The 15,727-nt window shown below is 37.3% G+C and overlaps 1 protein-coding gene across 1 annotated transcript in view; it reads right to left on the reverse strand.

Moving 5' to 3' along the window:
• Positions 1-5,050: 5,050 nt before the first annotated feature.
• PDS5B (PDS5 cohesin associated factor B) overlaps positions 5,051-15,727 on the reverse strand; it is a 177,732-nt gene continuing 167,055 nt past the window's right edge. The window contains exon 37 of the transcript XR_010383646.1: positions 5,051-6,190. The gene's annotated coding sequence lies outside the window, so the exon portion shown is untranslated. The remainder of the gene's footprint in view (positions 6,191-15,727) is intronic.

Raw genomic sequence — 15,727 nt, forward strand, 5'->3', positions numbered from 1 at the left:
AAGCGATCCCTTCCAAAGGGCCCTTGAGGGAGGAGTGAAGGTTTGAGACTAAGGTGTCCCCATGTCCCAGGGTACCAATGCCAGGGACTGTTTGAACCAGGCTATAAATCTATCATATTTGTTATCAGACCCCTAAGTCTCAGTTATCTCATCTATAAATGGAGATAATAGTAACTGTCCAACAGGGAATCCTTCTGGGAAGGATTCAAAGATATAATAATAAAGTACTTAACACACTGAAGGCTCTTCAGGCTTGGCAGATGCTTCTAGCAGATTCTTTCCTTCATGGGAACTTCCCTGGGTTATTCGGTCTCCCTCCTGAGCCATCCCCCTCTTCTGGGTGCCCTCTAGACTCCCCTACTCCACTTCAGCTCTTGGAATCCCCCACAACTCTTACTGCTGAGCAGGCCTTAGCCTGGCAGGGAATTTTCTCGGACAAAATCTCTTTTAAATGATGCCGAGCCATTTCCACCAGGTTCCACATCTAGTGCCCGGGATTCATGCTGTGGACCTGCCAGGCCAGCAGAGGGGAGAGTATCACTCCCCAGGCACTGCCTGGGTGCAGCCAGCCTCCCTCCAGCTGTCTTGGTCCTCTTCAGCTCCCCAGCTGAGCCAGGACAGCCAGCAAGCCCCCCACTACGCGTGTGTGGAGGTCGGGGCGGGGTGGGGACAGGAGTCTCACAGCACAGTTTTTTATCCAAGAAATCCTCTCTCCTTCCTCATTCAGCTATTTCATATCTTCCCTTATATATAAGATTCCTTATATCTCTTCTAACCAATTCTCAACCCACACTTTCCATTCGCAGTAACACCGTGTTTGGGTGGTCTTTTGTCTTCCACTGGTTGTGGCTGCAAATCCTTGAGCTCCGAACAGCTCTGCACCTTATTCACTGATCCCTCACACACACCCATCTATGAAGGAAGCTCCACATTTGAAATCCTTCTGCCAAGAAAATAAGCCTCTTCAAATGCAAACCATTTTCTTTTAAATTAGTTGCTTTCTGGGTTTGAATGCTCTAGCTTTAGTGTTTTGTTTTTTCAACAGGAAAAACTGTAGACTGCCGTAGGGGAAAAGGGAAATATAAAACTTTACAGGCAAAGGGGGTTAACTACTTGTTGTACTTGTCTTTTGGGTTAGATTGCTATAGCTGCAAGCGTTATTTCTCCTTCTTAAGCTCTGCAGGCATATTAATCAAAGTGTCGATGGCATGTGAACCGAGGGTAGCAGTGAAAGTACAAAAAGAAAGACAAAGGGAGGAAAGCTGACACTGGCATGGAATCGGAGCTAAGGGTCAGGAGTCAGAAAGGTCAACATTTCCCATAGGCTCTAGAGCTCACAAGAAAAATGGAGTTGGGGATCAAGGCCAGGCAAAGGAGGAGGAACCAGAAACTAAAAGAGGCAAGCACACCTGCTGCTAAGTCACTCACTGTGGCAGACTGGATTTTCCCGAGAGCCACACCAATATATATCCCTTTCCTCGGGCACGTTGTACAATGTCATCGACACTTCTCCACTGAGAGGTAGAGGCTGTATTTTAGCCAAATGACAAATGTGAATGTAGAACAAATATATTTTCAGATATTCAAGTACTCACAAAGTTTACTTTTCACTACCCTTTCTTAAGAATTTACTTGAAGATGAATTCCAGCAAAATAAGGAAATAATCTAAGAGGAAGACATGAGATCTAGGAAACAGATTCTACCTAAGAGAAGGAAAGTCCAGAATAAGAGCTGTACAGAAAGACACAAAGCTCTGAGAGAGAGGTTCAGGGGAAATCAGGGAGGTGGGGGTGGAGGGGGACTCAAGACATCTATTATCCAGAGTGTTTGGGATATTTTATTGCAGGCCATTCCATAATATTAGATTTTTCTAACCATGTCTATGTATTATTTATAAAAATTAAAATTTATCTTAATATAAAATAGTGGTATCATTAATGGTCCAGATGCACCCACTAAGTCACTTAAGAAAGAGTGTTTGGGGGTCACACCTATAGTATATGCTATACAGGTTAGGGTTATAATTTGGCTGACGATGCTATTAATAAGATAGAAATAACTTTACTGAGCAGAAGACAAAAATGAAAATTAAATCTGTATTTTAAGCTTTAATTAGTATATTGATGCCATTATAACAAAGAAAATATTTATGCTGCCTGGGTTCTAATCCAAGGACTATCAAAAAAACTGTGTTATCTTGAAAAATGCCTAACTTCTCTGTCCTTCAGTATCAACATTTATAAAATGGGAATTCTTTTGTTCACACTATACATATGTATTGACTGCCTCACCATTCTAGACCCTGGGGATGCAACAGAGAACAAACCTCACTAGACCACATTCTAATGAAGGGGGGAGACAGACAATAAACAAAATATAAAAGTGTATTATATAGTATACCAGAAAGTGATGAGCACTATGGAGAAAAATAAAGCCTAAAAGATCAATAAGAGCTGCCGGGGTTGGGGAAGTTGGGGTGCAATTTTATACTATAAAGAAGTCAGGGAAGATCTCACTAAGGAGGTGAAGACAAGGCATGCCAGCATCTGGGCAAAGAATATTCCAGGCGGAGAAGCTGCTGATACGGAAGTTTGCCTGGTATGTTTGAGGGACAGCAAGGAAGCCCCTGGGCTGAAGCAGAATGCGTGAGACTCGAGGGAGATGAGGTGAGAGATTTAGTGGGAACAAGATCACAGGGCCTCGTAGGCCATTGTAAAGACTCTGGCTTTTAATCCATTGGTGATGCAGTGAAGAGGTTTAAGCAGAAGAGAAAGATGACCTCACTTCCATTTTAAAAAAGGTAACTATGGCTACTGCGTGGAGAACGTGCTCTAGGGGAGAAGAGGTGAAGAAGACCAGGTAAGAAGCTTCTGCAAAAATCCAGGTGTTGTGAGCTGAATTGTGTCCCCCAAACTGCATATGTTGAAGTCTTAACCCCCAACACCTTAAAATGTGACTTAATTTTGATAGGGTCTTTATAGAAGTAATTATGGTGAAATCACCAGAATGGACCCTAGTCCAACACGACCAGTGTCCTAATACAGAGGGGAAATATGGACAGAGATACACATGGAGGGGAGACAAGGTGAGGAGACACATGGAGAAGACAACCATCTGCAAGCCAGCGAGAGGCCTGGAACAGGTTCTCCCTCCCAGCCCTCAGAAGGAGCCAACCTTGCCCTCTATGGCCCTCTGGAAACCGCTGTGTCTTTTAATTCAAATTCCATGAGGAAACTTTAAATAGGTTCAGCTCACCTTCTGAGACAGGTCACACAAATGTGAACGTAGAACACAGACCTCACAGTGCAGAGGTCACTTGTGATTAGGCTCCTAGGCTGTCCCTTCCCAGGCAGCTAGGGTCAGAGCCGAGACAATCGCTCTGGATTGTGGATCAGTGGGGGCTGTGGGCCAGGACAGAGTCCTTAAAAGGCCATGGGCAGGTATCCCCAAACATGTATGTTTAATGGAGAAAAATGTTCAAGTTTAATTTATCCTCAAAAAAAAAAAAAAAAAAGAGCCCTCTCCTCTTTCCTTTTCATCCAAACTTCTGTCACCGTTTCCCAACTTCCCATCTGCTTAATCCTGTCTGGCTTCTGCCTCCCTCCCCTCCACCCCAATAGCGCCCTGACTCAACTCTCTGAAGAGGCACTGTGCCTTCCCAAGTTACCAAATTCAAAAACTGTAACCCCGATGTCTCTAATTCTGCCTTGTGTCTGTTAGCACAGGGAACTAGTGTCCTCACCAGGATGCCCAAACAAATCCGATCTCACCACGTAACTGGAAATTTTAACAAGGCATTAATAAGGTGAGATGATCAAGTGAACAAAATTTCATTAGATAAATTTCTGCCTCACACATTTTCCTTTTCTCGATCTGCTTCTCTCCACACTCACCAGGGAGAGCTCCCGGCCCCTCTTTGAAAGCTTAGGGCCCAGAGTCTGGAGGCTCAGTGTTCTCTAAACCCGAGCAGCTGTCTCACAAGGGGGACTTCTCATCCGACTCCCTTACCACGGGTGAGGGTGTCACACTTTGGCTTCCTCCAGACACCTTCTGCTAGATGTTAGTCACTGTCCTGTGTCCAAACACTGCAGGCTCCTGAGGGAGAGGGGCTCTCGTTCCATGAACAGGATGAATCTGAATGTAAGTCCAAGTGACAGCTCAGGCTCCCCCAACTGGGATTTGGGAACAGGCTCATTCCCGTAAAAGTCAGCTATGAGTTCAGTACAGCTCATAACTCCGTGGAGAATTCAGAGTCTAATCCCATATTTAGAAAAAGATATTTATTCTTATTATTATTTAGCCTTGTTCTTTAGCAATAGACATCCTCCACTTAACGGTAGCTCCACCTCTCCAGTGCTTGCCCTAGGTGCATTTCCAATCCATCAGCAAATTCTTTAGGCTCTAGCTTCAGTATATATTTAGACACCACTTTTCACCACATCTGTTACTACCATCCTAGCCCATCATGGCCATTCCAGTCACATATCACCCAGATTAACTCAATAGTCTCCTTAACTGGTCTTTCCGCCCCAGCTCTTCTCCCTCAGTCTGTCCTCAACACATTAGCCAGAGGATCCTTTTAAGTGGAAGTCAGAGTATGTGACTCCTCTGCTCAAAACCTTGGATGGCTTCCCACCCCACTCACTATAGCCCCTCCAACAGCCTACAAGGCCCTACAGCTGTGCTCCTTGCATTTCCGACGTCACTCAGAACATAGCTCTTCCTTCTTTACCCCATTCTAGCCACACTGGCCATCTCAGAAAATGGTTACAATAGCTAAAAATTTTTAGCACTTACTAGGTACTTCTTGACATTCATTTAATCCATTGAAACTGAGACCTTGAGAGGTTATACAACCTGCTCAAGGTTCAACACCTGATCAGCAGCAAACCTGAGACCCAAACACAATCGGGGACCAGCTGTAGGGCCCATATTCTCGACCCTTCAGTATAAATATATTGTCTTCACTACACAGTATTTTCATTAGTTATTTTCTAGATATTCATCTTTTGTTTTTCCCTTGAGAGTATTTAAAAAAAAGACAGGTAATTAAGTATTTCTTTGGTTTTAATGTTTAATTCTGGAATTTGAGATTCTTTATGGAATGAGAGCCAAGTTCTGTAAACAACCCAGGGTTGCTGGAAAAGGTGTATTCTGTCAAGGATACAGGATTTAGCATACGTAGCTATTAGATTTACCTTATGTTGATCCCTGACACACTGTGATCTGTAACTATTTGCAGGCTAGTGTTCATCTCTTCAATCTCATCACTTCTTTGAGCTCTGTTTTGAGTTCAGTTTCTCTCGCTTCTTTGAGAATGTGGAGAATGTCTGGCATCTTCTTTCCTGGAATATTCTCTTGATACACATTCTTCATCGCCTTTTACTTATCTTGTTCCTTTTGTTGGTTTATAGGGTGGGGGATGAAAGTAGGGGGATGAGAAAGGTACAGTTGGGTTGTGATGACTATTCAGTTCCTCTGTTGGTTTCTTTCTGCTCATTATTCATCTTCTGATGATGGCAATTCTATCCAGGCCCTCTGCTGACAGTATCTAGGACATTGTAAAGAAAGTAGCTGACAGCTTCAGTTTGGGTTTCAGAATACACTCTTACCAAGGAGCGGGAGGAAAGAGTACATCTATCCCCAGTTTTTGCATCACCTCCTGCAGAACAAGAGGTACAGTGAAGCCTCTGTCATGATTCTCTGGAGATTCACACGGTGTTTCTCTCAGCCAAATTCAGCCACCAACTGCAGGTGGGCTGTGCAGCTATGTCCTTCTTCGCCATTTCTCAATTTCAGATCAATTTTCTCTCCATCTAGAGGCTGGAATGCAGAAAATGCAGTGATTCCATGAAATTTCTAGTCATTCTCACGCCCCCTGTCCTTTAAGATGTGAACTGAGTCCCTGCAGGGATGTATAACTCTTGTCACAGACCCACCCAGGCCCACTGATCAAATTGTTGCACCTACCAGAGAATCTTTAAGCGGACATTTCAATGTGGTGACACTTTCTTTTAGAAAGTCCTTTCTTGAGGCTTTAATGATGCTCTTGGAATTCACCTTGTTTTAGTCCAAAAATATTTAGAAGATATTCTTCAGAATTTGTGCCATATACTTATGGCTGTTTCTTTCCTTAACTCAATATGAAGTTGCCTACTTATTTTAATCCTTTTCAATGGTTGCACTGCCCTGGAAAGGAAAAAAAAATCTTCTGGTTTTAAAAAGAGGGATAAATAAGATTCCATGAAGGTCTATACCCTAAGTATTTAGAAAAACAACAGTATTTCTACAGTATAATCAAGTTGGGCCATTGAAAAGGATATGCTCAAGTTTAACAAGTCATAAGCAGAAGGCACAGGGCTTAGTCTTAGATTCAGGTTTGGTTAGGATTGCAGCAGAGATATAATAAATAGGAATCAAAATAGAATTAGTGTGGTTTGGAGAAATTGGAACAGCTGTGTAATGTTCGTGGGAATGTAAAATGGCACAGCCACTGTGGAAAACAGTATGGAGGCTCCTCAAAAACTTTTAAATAGTATTACTACGTGACCCAGCAATTCCACCTTCTGGGTATATACCCAAAAGATCTGAAAGCAGGGTGTTGAAGAGATATTTGCAACATGCATTTTCATAGCCTTATTAACAATAGCTAAATTGTGGAAGCAACCCAAGTGCCCACTGACAGATAAGTGGTGGTTGCCAGGGGCTGGAAGGAGGTGGGGATAGGGAATTATTGTTTAATGGGTACAGAGTTTCAGTTTTGCAAAAAGAGTTCTGGAAATGGATAGTGGTGATGGCTGTACATTATGAATGTAAATAATACCACTGAACTGTGCAGTTAAAAATTGTTAAGATGGTAAATTTTGTTAGCGGTTATTTTACTACAATTTTTTAAAATTGGAAAAAAATCCAACAAGATCAGTGGGCAAGATCATTTGGACAATGGGAAAAGGTCAGGGATTTGAGAAACCACCAAAGGTGGATCCTAGAAGAGGATGGCAACACAGTTTGGATATTCCCCACCTCTGTCCCAAAGCAGTAAATATAATATAGATATTCAAACATACACACACCCATATATAACTCTCAGTTCCCCATAACTGCATCTTGCTTTTTCAGTTAAACATATTTTCTTTCAAGACCAATCATTATCCCAATAACTGAATTATTGATAACTAGGGACTTTATCATCTACATTTTTTTGCACTGTATTTTATTTGATTGACTATACGTTGAAGGTGTTTTTTAAGGCTATCTACTCCCATTTTACAGGTGAGTAACCTGCAGTTCAGAAATGTAAAATAACTTGCCTAAGATCACACTTCTATTACATTTGCAGAGCCAGTAAATTGAAAGCTCTATTGGCTTTTTGTCTACTTTCTTTTACATCTGGAGAATCAGACTGAACAGATTTACATCTACATAAAGTTTCAATATATGTATTTTCCACATATGTAGTAATATCATTCAAATGTATGTAGGTAGAGAAGAATAAAAACTTAATGAGCATGGCAAATCTAAAATTGCCATACAAATTTAGGTATGGTTAAAAGCACCCTTAAAAAATCCCTTACATCTCCCATGGTTTTACATACATTACCCAAAGCAATGATTTCTACTCACACTAAAATTTGAGAATCAATGTCCTAAACCTATGAAAGGCACAAAAGGATGTATATTTAGATGTCAGGGTATTCAAACAATTCTGCCTTTAAGATAACTATGAAAATACTGGAGAATGGAAGACAGATAGATATTGCTTCTTGCAAGGTTTACTTCATTGTATTTAAGTTAATTGTCTTCTATATACTTATTCAATCTTATTATACTATTGGTTGCTGTGGAGATTAAAGAAGCTAGTAGAGCCATATCTTTCAGGGGGAGTACGTTTTAAAATCAGTGTAAATACATGATGTGGCTCTATTTAAGTATATTATGAGTTTATATAGCTATATATAAACTTTTCTCAATGGATACTAAAACTACAATTTCTACTGTTCAGAAGTCAGTAAAACTGTTTCATGCCTTTAGAAAGGGGACAAAAAGTTGATAACTCTTACATTAAGTTATAATGCCAATTAAGGAGTGGGTGAAAGAAGAAAAACCATCAGTGAAAATAAAAGACATTCAGAAAGTTAGGAGGAAAACCCTTTTCTAACTGTCACAAGGGCCAGTCAGAAAGTATTGACACACAGAAGTCTTAGGGAAAGAGGACTGGGAAGAAAGGACTGGATCTGGTCACTGGGATCCACAATAAAGATTCTGTACAATGAGCTGCTCTGAACTGGACAACAGAAGCTCTAAGGAACTGAAGTGACTCCAACTACGTGATAAGCAGTAGTGCTGTAAAACAGACACGCTAAAGAGAGTTAGTTTTTGTTTTTTGTTTCAAAGCAGCTCAGGAAGGCTCAGTCAGAAATGATGATTAAGTATAAGCTTATGAAACTTTCATTCCCCAAGCAAACAAAAAGAAAAATGGGCAGGAATACAATCTAAGTGCTGAAATCAAGAAGGGATTCCACTGGATCCAGACAGAAAATTAAGTATTGGCAATTATCGTTCCTCATAAAATGAAAGCAGGTAAGAACACATACACAGACACTCTAGATAAATCCACAAGGTAAGAGAAAGACATGGAAATTTTGACAAATTCTGGAAAGAAAAAGAAATCTTTAGGAGGAACCACAGCCTAAAACACATACTAGAGAAATGTTGCAAGGGTAAAGTTTAAATGTGGAAGATACTTTGAAAAATTCTAATTATCTAAAAAGAATTCCAGAAACAGAACAGAGAAAATGAAGGGAAAAAATAAAGAAATAATAAAGATAGCTATACGCTGTTTTAAAATCAGATGTAAAACAAAATGACACAGGGGAGCTGGAAAAAGGGGTATCAAATACTTATTATCAGTCATAGAACTTCTATTATCCAAACTTTGAAATTGTAAGGTTAAAACTGATACAAAGAGGAGTGGATATATTCACAGTCTTCATCGTGGACATTAAAACAACCATCTCCTAAACCAACAGGTTTCACAAATAATAAAACCAAGATATAAAAATTTAAGTAACCCAAAAAACAAGCTCAATCTGAAACATAGATATATACACACAATTTGGCTTACAAAACACTATGGATAAACCTTTTTAGACATATGGAAACACACAATGAAAATCTCTCAATACAGACCAAGAAGCAAAATTACACAAGTGACATTCTTGGCCTACATTTAGTTAAATAGAAATTAATCACAAAAAGATAACAAAATAACCCCCCCTCCCAAACCTCCAAACCTATCTATTCAGAATTTTTTTTAAGTCTTCTAGGAAAAAGAGCCCCATTAAACTTAAGAATCAAAATGAAAACTATAAGCTATTTAGAAATGAATAATAAAAGGGAACACTACAAAACCTTTGAAATGTAATCAAGCAGTAGTTAGAAGAGAAAAGCATATAAAAGAAAGACTAAAGGTAAATGAACTAGTAAGTATACAGCCCAAGAGACTAAAAGAAAAATTAATATATTCAAATAAATTTGAAAGAAGGAATGAAGATTACTGCAGAAATTACAGAAATAACAAGCAACAACAAAAAGTGCTCACTCAATAAAACCAAAAGTCGTTCTTACAAAATCTCAATGAAATCCAGTGATAGAGAACCAAAAAAAGCGATGAAAAATTTTTTGAATCAAGAAAAAATAAATACGAAATGCTACAGAGGAGATTCATAAAATAAAATAGACTATGTAAATAAAACTTTTACCAACATATTTTTAAACCTAGACATGCACGATTTCCAAGGAAAACATGAGTTACCAAAATTTCATTCTAGGAAGAAGTGAAAAACTTGGATTAACTAACCATAAAGGAAGCCAAAAAGAGAATAAAAGCTTCAGCTCCTAAAAAAGGTTTTTAGGCCCCAAAGGAGTGAGGGTAAAGGAGTAAGGGTAGGCTAGGCTAGTGTTCCTATCCATCAGCAGCAATTAGAAAAAGTAATTTTAAAGAAAGATACAGTTTGCAAGACTCTTGTGAAGGAAACTAAAACTTTACTGGATATAAAGACATCAACCAACCAACATATTCATGGATGAAAAGATTCAATGTCATAAAAATGATCAGTCTCTCAAAAAAATTTTTTTAAATTCAATGCAATTCCAATAAAAATCCTTCTCCCAGAATTTGGCAACCTTATCTTAAAATTCATGTGGAGGTGTAAAAAGACAAAAACAATGAAGACAATTTTGAAGAGTATCAGTAAGGGAGACGCCTTACTATAAAACTACAGTAATGAAAATATATTAGTTGCAGGAGTACATACATAAACTAGTGGAACACAAATGGCCTGGAAACATTATAAAAATAAATATTATGTTATTTAAAATATATCCTCAACATATAAAGGCACTCAGTATGACAGACATGCCATTTAAATCAAAGTAGAAAAAATAAACTATTTAATAAGTAACAGTGCTGAGATGAATGGCTATGCATTTGAAAAATATAAAATAAGACCCTTAACCCACAGCACACACAAAGTTAAATTTCGAATAAATAAAGGTCTAAAAATTAAAAGCAAACAAAAGCTCTTATACATTGCTGGTGGGAACACAGAGTAAGACACCACTTTGGAAGGCAATTAGGCAATACCTAGAAAGTACAGTACCCATATTCACTAAATTCAACATTTCCATTCAAAATAACTGCTTATGAAACAGAAATGATGCTCACTTTGGCCCTTGTTTGTAAAGTGAAAGTGTACATAACCTGGTAATAAAAGTAATAATAATAATAATAATAATAATAATAATAAATGATTATATGTGCTATAAAAATGGATTAACTGTGGTATAGTCAAACAAAAGCATGCCTTACAAAAGCAATTAAGAGGAATTAACTAGATGTAATCAAATCTAATGACATCATGATTTAAGAAGCATCCTAATTTCAGAGCTGTTAAATCATGAAAAAAAAAAGAACATTTAACATGGCTATACCTCAAAGAAACATAGTAATTAAGTTTGAAAATTATAGATAAAATGGATTTTTTCCATAAAATTAAAAAATATACAAAGCAGCCCTATTTTTTTTAAATACACATATGTAACATGAGGATGAAAACACGCATGGGAATGATATACATAAATATCAGGATAGTTATCACTTAGTAAAGGGGGGAAGGATGGAAAAAGTTTTAAGCTTTAGCAGTTATCTTTCATTTCTTATTAAAAACAAAAAAAAAGTGTAATTTCTGTATAAAGTGAGTTTATCCTCCTCACAAAAGGACAGACATAAATGCAATCATTCCATGGCAACTATGATACAATTATGGAATGTTTGTTCTTAAAACACAATAAAGAACACTGCTTGTTAAACATTCCAGAGAGATTTTACTGCCCACTCACAGAGAGCAGAGAGAGATCGTGTGAGAGCGAGAGAGAGCGAGAGAGAGCGAGAGAGAGCAAGAGAGAGCGAGAGAGCGAGAGCGAGAGCGAGAGCGAGAGTGTGTGTGTGTTGGGGGTGGGGAAGGAGTTATCAAGAACTGAAACAAATATAGTGAAGAATTATTATCTTTTAAACCTCGAGAATGAGCTCATGATGGTCTACTATATTATTTCCTGGAAATTGAAAAAAAATAAAATTTAAAGAGGTACCATGTACAATGTACATGTGAAAATGTGAGCTCTATTAAGATTTCAGGAAGTAAATAATTCCTACAGTACATAAACTGTTTCATAGGAAAATATGGACAGTTTTCCAAGTCATTCTACAAGGCTAGCAAACCCTTCCTACCAATACTGGAGTAAGGAGGACATAGCAAAGAGAATTATAAACCAATCACAATACTCAACATGAATATAAGGATGCTGACTAAAGTGTTAGCACACTCAATCTAGTAGCATGACCAAGCTGGGTTAATTCTATGAAAGCAAGGCTGATTCTATACATGAAATCTATCAATATTATTCATTATGCTGATAATCATATCTTTTTAAAAACACAAACTGCCATGCAAACATGGAATTCAACACACATTCTCGTTTTTATTTTTTAATAACCCTGATTAGACAGAAATAGAAACTTTCTTAAACTGGAAAGAGACAGGATGCTTTCTATTTAACAATGCTCTAAAAGTGCCAACCAACACAATTAGACTAGAAAAACACAATATATAAGTTTCAGAACAATCTGAAATAATGACAAAACTGTTCGCAGAGAGCATTATCTAACAAATCCAAAAGAATTAACTAAAAACTATTACGACTAATAAAAGTTCAGCAAAGTGTCTGAAAACATAACATAGCAGGCGTAACCAGTTAGAAAATAGAGTAACAATAACAATGTTAGCAATAACAGTAAAATCCATTAAGTATTTTTTTAAAGATGTAAACAAAGCCTATTATGAAGAAAACAGTAAAACTATACTGAAAGGAAGGACTTAAAAAAAATCCATCTCACTGGGCAGACTCAATATTATAAAGATGTTGATATTTTGAGTAAGAGAAAATAAGAATAGCCAAGAATAACAAGATATTGTTGAAATACAATTTATGGAAAATTTTCAGACCAAATAAAAAACTTACTGTATGGGCATAGTAATTACATCAGATGTTAGTATAGGCAAAGACAAAGAGGTCAATGTCCAAAAACAGATCTAAGTAGATATTTAGTTCATAATACCTGTCGCATTTCAAACCAGTGGAGAAGAAAGAAACTATACAATCAACTGTGTTAAGAAAAGTAACTATACACCTAGGAAAAAAGTTAGACCACAATCACACACAATAACAAAAGTAGTCCCCAGATGGATTAAGTGATTTAATGTGAAAAAAAAAATACAAGTATTAGAAGAAAACAGGAAAATATTTTCAAAATCTTGTAGTAAGCACAGAACTCAGAGGCCATAATGAAAAATACTGACAGATCTGAGCTCACAAAGAGGAGAAACTCCCATATTATATGGCAAAAGACACCATTAAAAAAAAGCATAAAGTGACTCACTAGAAGACATCTTCCACATATTTAACAAGCAAGCAAATAATGTGAGCACGTATAAAGAGCGTGTGGAAAGACGGTAAGCTGACGTTTAGCATATATGCTAGTCCAAAACTGCAGTACCTGTTTGTAACAAAATGTAACATTGTGTGGCTAAAGTCCACAACCATCCCTGCTTCCTCCCTCTGTACCCAGAGATAACAACAATGATAAAGACAAACAGCTAAATGGAAAAATGGGCAAAGAATATGAACAAGTAATTCATAAACTAGAAATAGCCAATCAAAAAGAAAACATATGCAACAATGCTCTCTCATTTGCAACTGGAGAAATGCAAATAAAAACAAGTTAATTTTGTAACTGCTGGGCTTACAAAAATTAAAAACTATTAATTGGTAGATTTTTTGGAAAGCAATTTGGCAGAATTTAAAGGAACTCCATACTTCGCAAGAATCTATTTCTTACAGGAAATTTAGCACTTCAGCACAAAGACTATACAAGAAAGATCATTTACTGCACTCTAGAACAGTGAAAAATGTAAATAATCCAAATGCCCATCAACAGAATAGTAATTAAATAAATCATGGCATACCCATACAATGAATCTTATACAGCTGTTAAAAGGGTGAGATTAACCCATACATGCTGATAGCCTTATAAAAACATTAAGTTGAGGAAAAAGTTGTAGAAAGGTATAGGATGGCCCCACTTACATAAAAACAAAAGATATACAGGTATATATGAGTGAGAAAGTGATACAGACAAATCCTAAATCCTGATCTAGTGAACCGAAGGGTGATTTTCATATTTTGCTCTGAATGTCTGTTGTTTCTCCCTCCTTCCTATGGGAAAGTATTTAGGAAGTACCCGTGTTAAGGTTTTAAATAATAAAAAAAAAAAGATGTTCAACTGGCTGTTACTTAATATGAACACTGTCTGCTAATCTGAATAATGGAGTGATAGAACTCAGTTCTAACAATTTCTAGTTATGAACAGTTTGAGGCTTGAGGACAAGGTAATTGTTTCTTTTCAGAGCAAACTACTAAGCTAATCTTACAGTTAACTAACTGGACTCCCTGTTTATAGCTGCTTAACAGTATTACATACCCTTCTAAAGCTGTCACGTTAGAAGTCCTAATAAGTCTTCAAGCTTCCTTCTTTTGCTCTGAAGACATGTGTAGCTCCCTTAGCTGGCTTTGTAATTCAAAGCCCTATACTAGATCCTCCCAAACTACTTTTGCAAGGGTATCTCCCTATTACCCAGCTACAACTCAGAAAGTTCTCCCCTTCAGCCAAATTGATCTCAATTCCCAACTGAACATATCTGTTATGCACCCAACCTCCAAATATTCACATACCATCTACAAGGGGTTAACAGTATTACCAGCTCTCTAGGATTTTTATATATGATTAACTAAAGGTACCCAAGGGTCATAATGCAGAAGACTATGTAGTGAACCCAGTTAAATCCATCCAATCAAGAATGTCAATTTTGTAAATGAAATTTACATTTTAAACCATAACTTTCTAAGACCTCAGTCTGATGCATTTTATGTTTTCAATACACAGAAAGCAATTTTGGTTTATGAAAATTATTTGAATTCTAGTCTAAATCAATAGTGTGCTATTCCAGACCATCAACTCTGGCTCTACTCTGTGACCTTCCAGCAAGTCTAGGTTCCTCCATAAAATGTTGAAAACACACATTTCTCACAATGGGAGATAATGTGGTAAACAGGTAACAGAGTATCCAATAAAATGTGGCCAATATGTTAATGCCTTGACTAGGAAATTCCAACACAATTTAAGAATTACAGTATCACTACTTTTAAAAAATCTTTAATTTTTTTTTCAATCAGTGTTTGATGATTAATATTTGAGGTAGTACAGAAAGAGCATAGTTTTGGAGTAAAACATGAGACCAACTCTCCAGTTTTCACTTCAGAGATGAGGAATCTTGAGTCAACCACAATCTCTGACCCTCAGTTCCTCATCTGTTAAAGGCCATACCACTGATTAGCACAGAGAACTACAGTGAGGCTATATGAGATACTGTATGTAAAGGTTTTAGTAAGGTATCTGGCACAATATATTATCAGATTCCTTCATCTTAAATCGAACAATTTTTAATGACTATTTATCTATGTTTTAATAATATAAAGTTAACCTAGATTTATTCAACAAACATTTCCAAGTACTCACTATGGCCACTAAGTACTGTGCTGAGTGTTAGAGATAAAATAGTGAACAAAACTTTACACCATCTCTGTCTTCACGTGGTTTTACAATGCTGGAGGCAATGGGGCAGGTGTTAATCAAATAACCCAAATGCCAATTGTGCTAAGTACCATTTGGAGAAAAGACAGTCTCTTCAGCAAGTGCTGTTGGGAAAACTGGACAGCAGCATGTAAATCAATGAAGTTAGAACACTCCCCCACACCATACACAAAAGTAAACTCAAAATGGCTTAAAGACCTAAATATAACACAAGACACAATAAATCTCCTAGAAGAAAACATAAGCAAAACATTCTCTGCATAAATCTTAGCAATGTTCTCCTACAGCAGTCTACCCAGGCAATAGAAATAAAAACAAAATTAACAAATGGGACCTAATTAAACTTACAAGCTTTTGCACAGCAAAGGAAATCGTAAGTAAAACAAAACCTATGGAATGGGAGAAATTATTTGCAAATGATGCAACTGACAAAGGTTTAATTTCTGGAATATATAAAC

This window comes from Camelus dromedarius, chromosome 13 (assembly GCF_036321535.1).
Source record: "Camelus dromedarius isolate mCamDro1 chromosome 13, mCamDro1.pat, whole genome shotgun sequence".
Lineage (NCBI taxonomy): Eukaryota > Metazoa > Chordata > Mammalia > Artiodactyla > Camelidae > Camelus > Camelus dromedarius.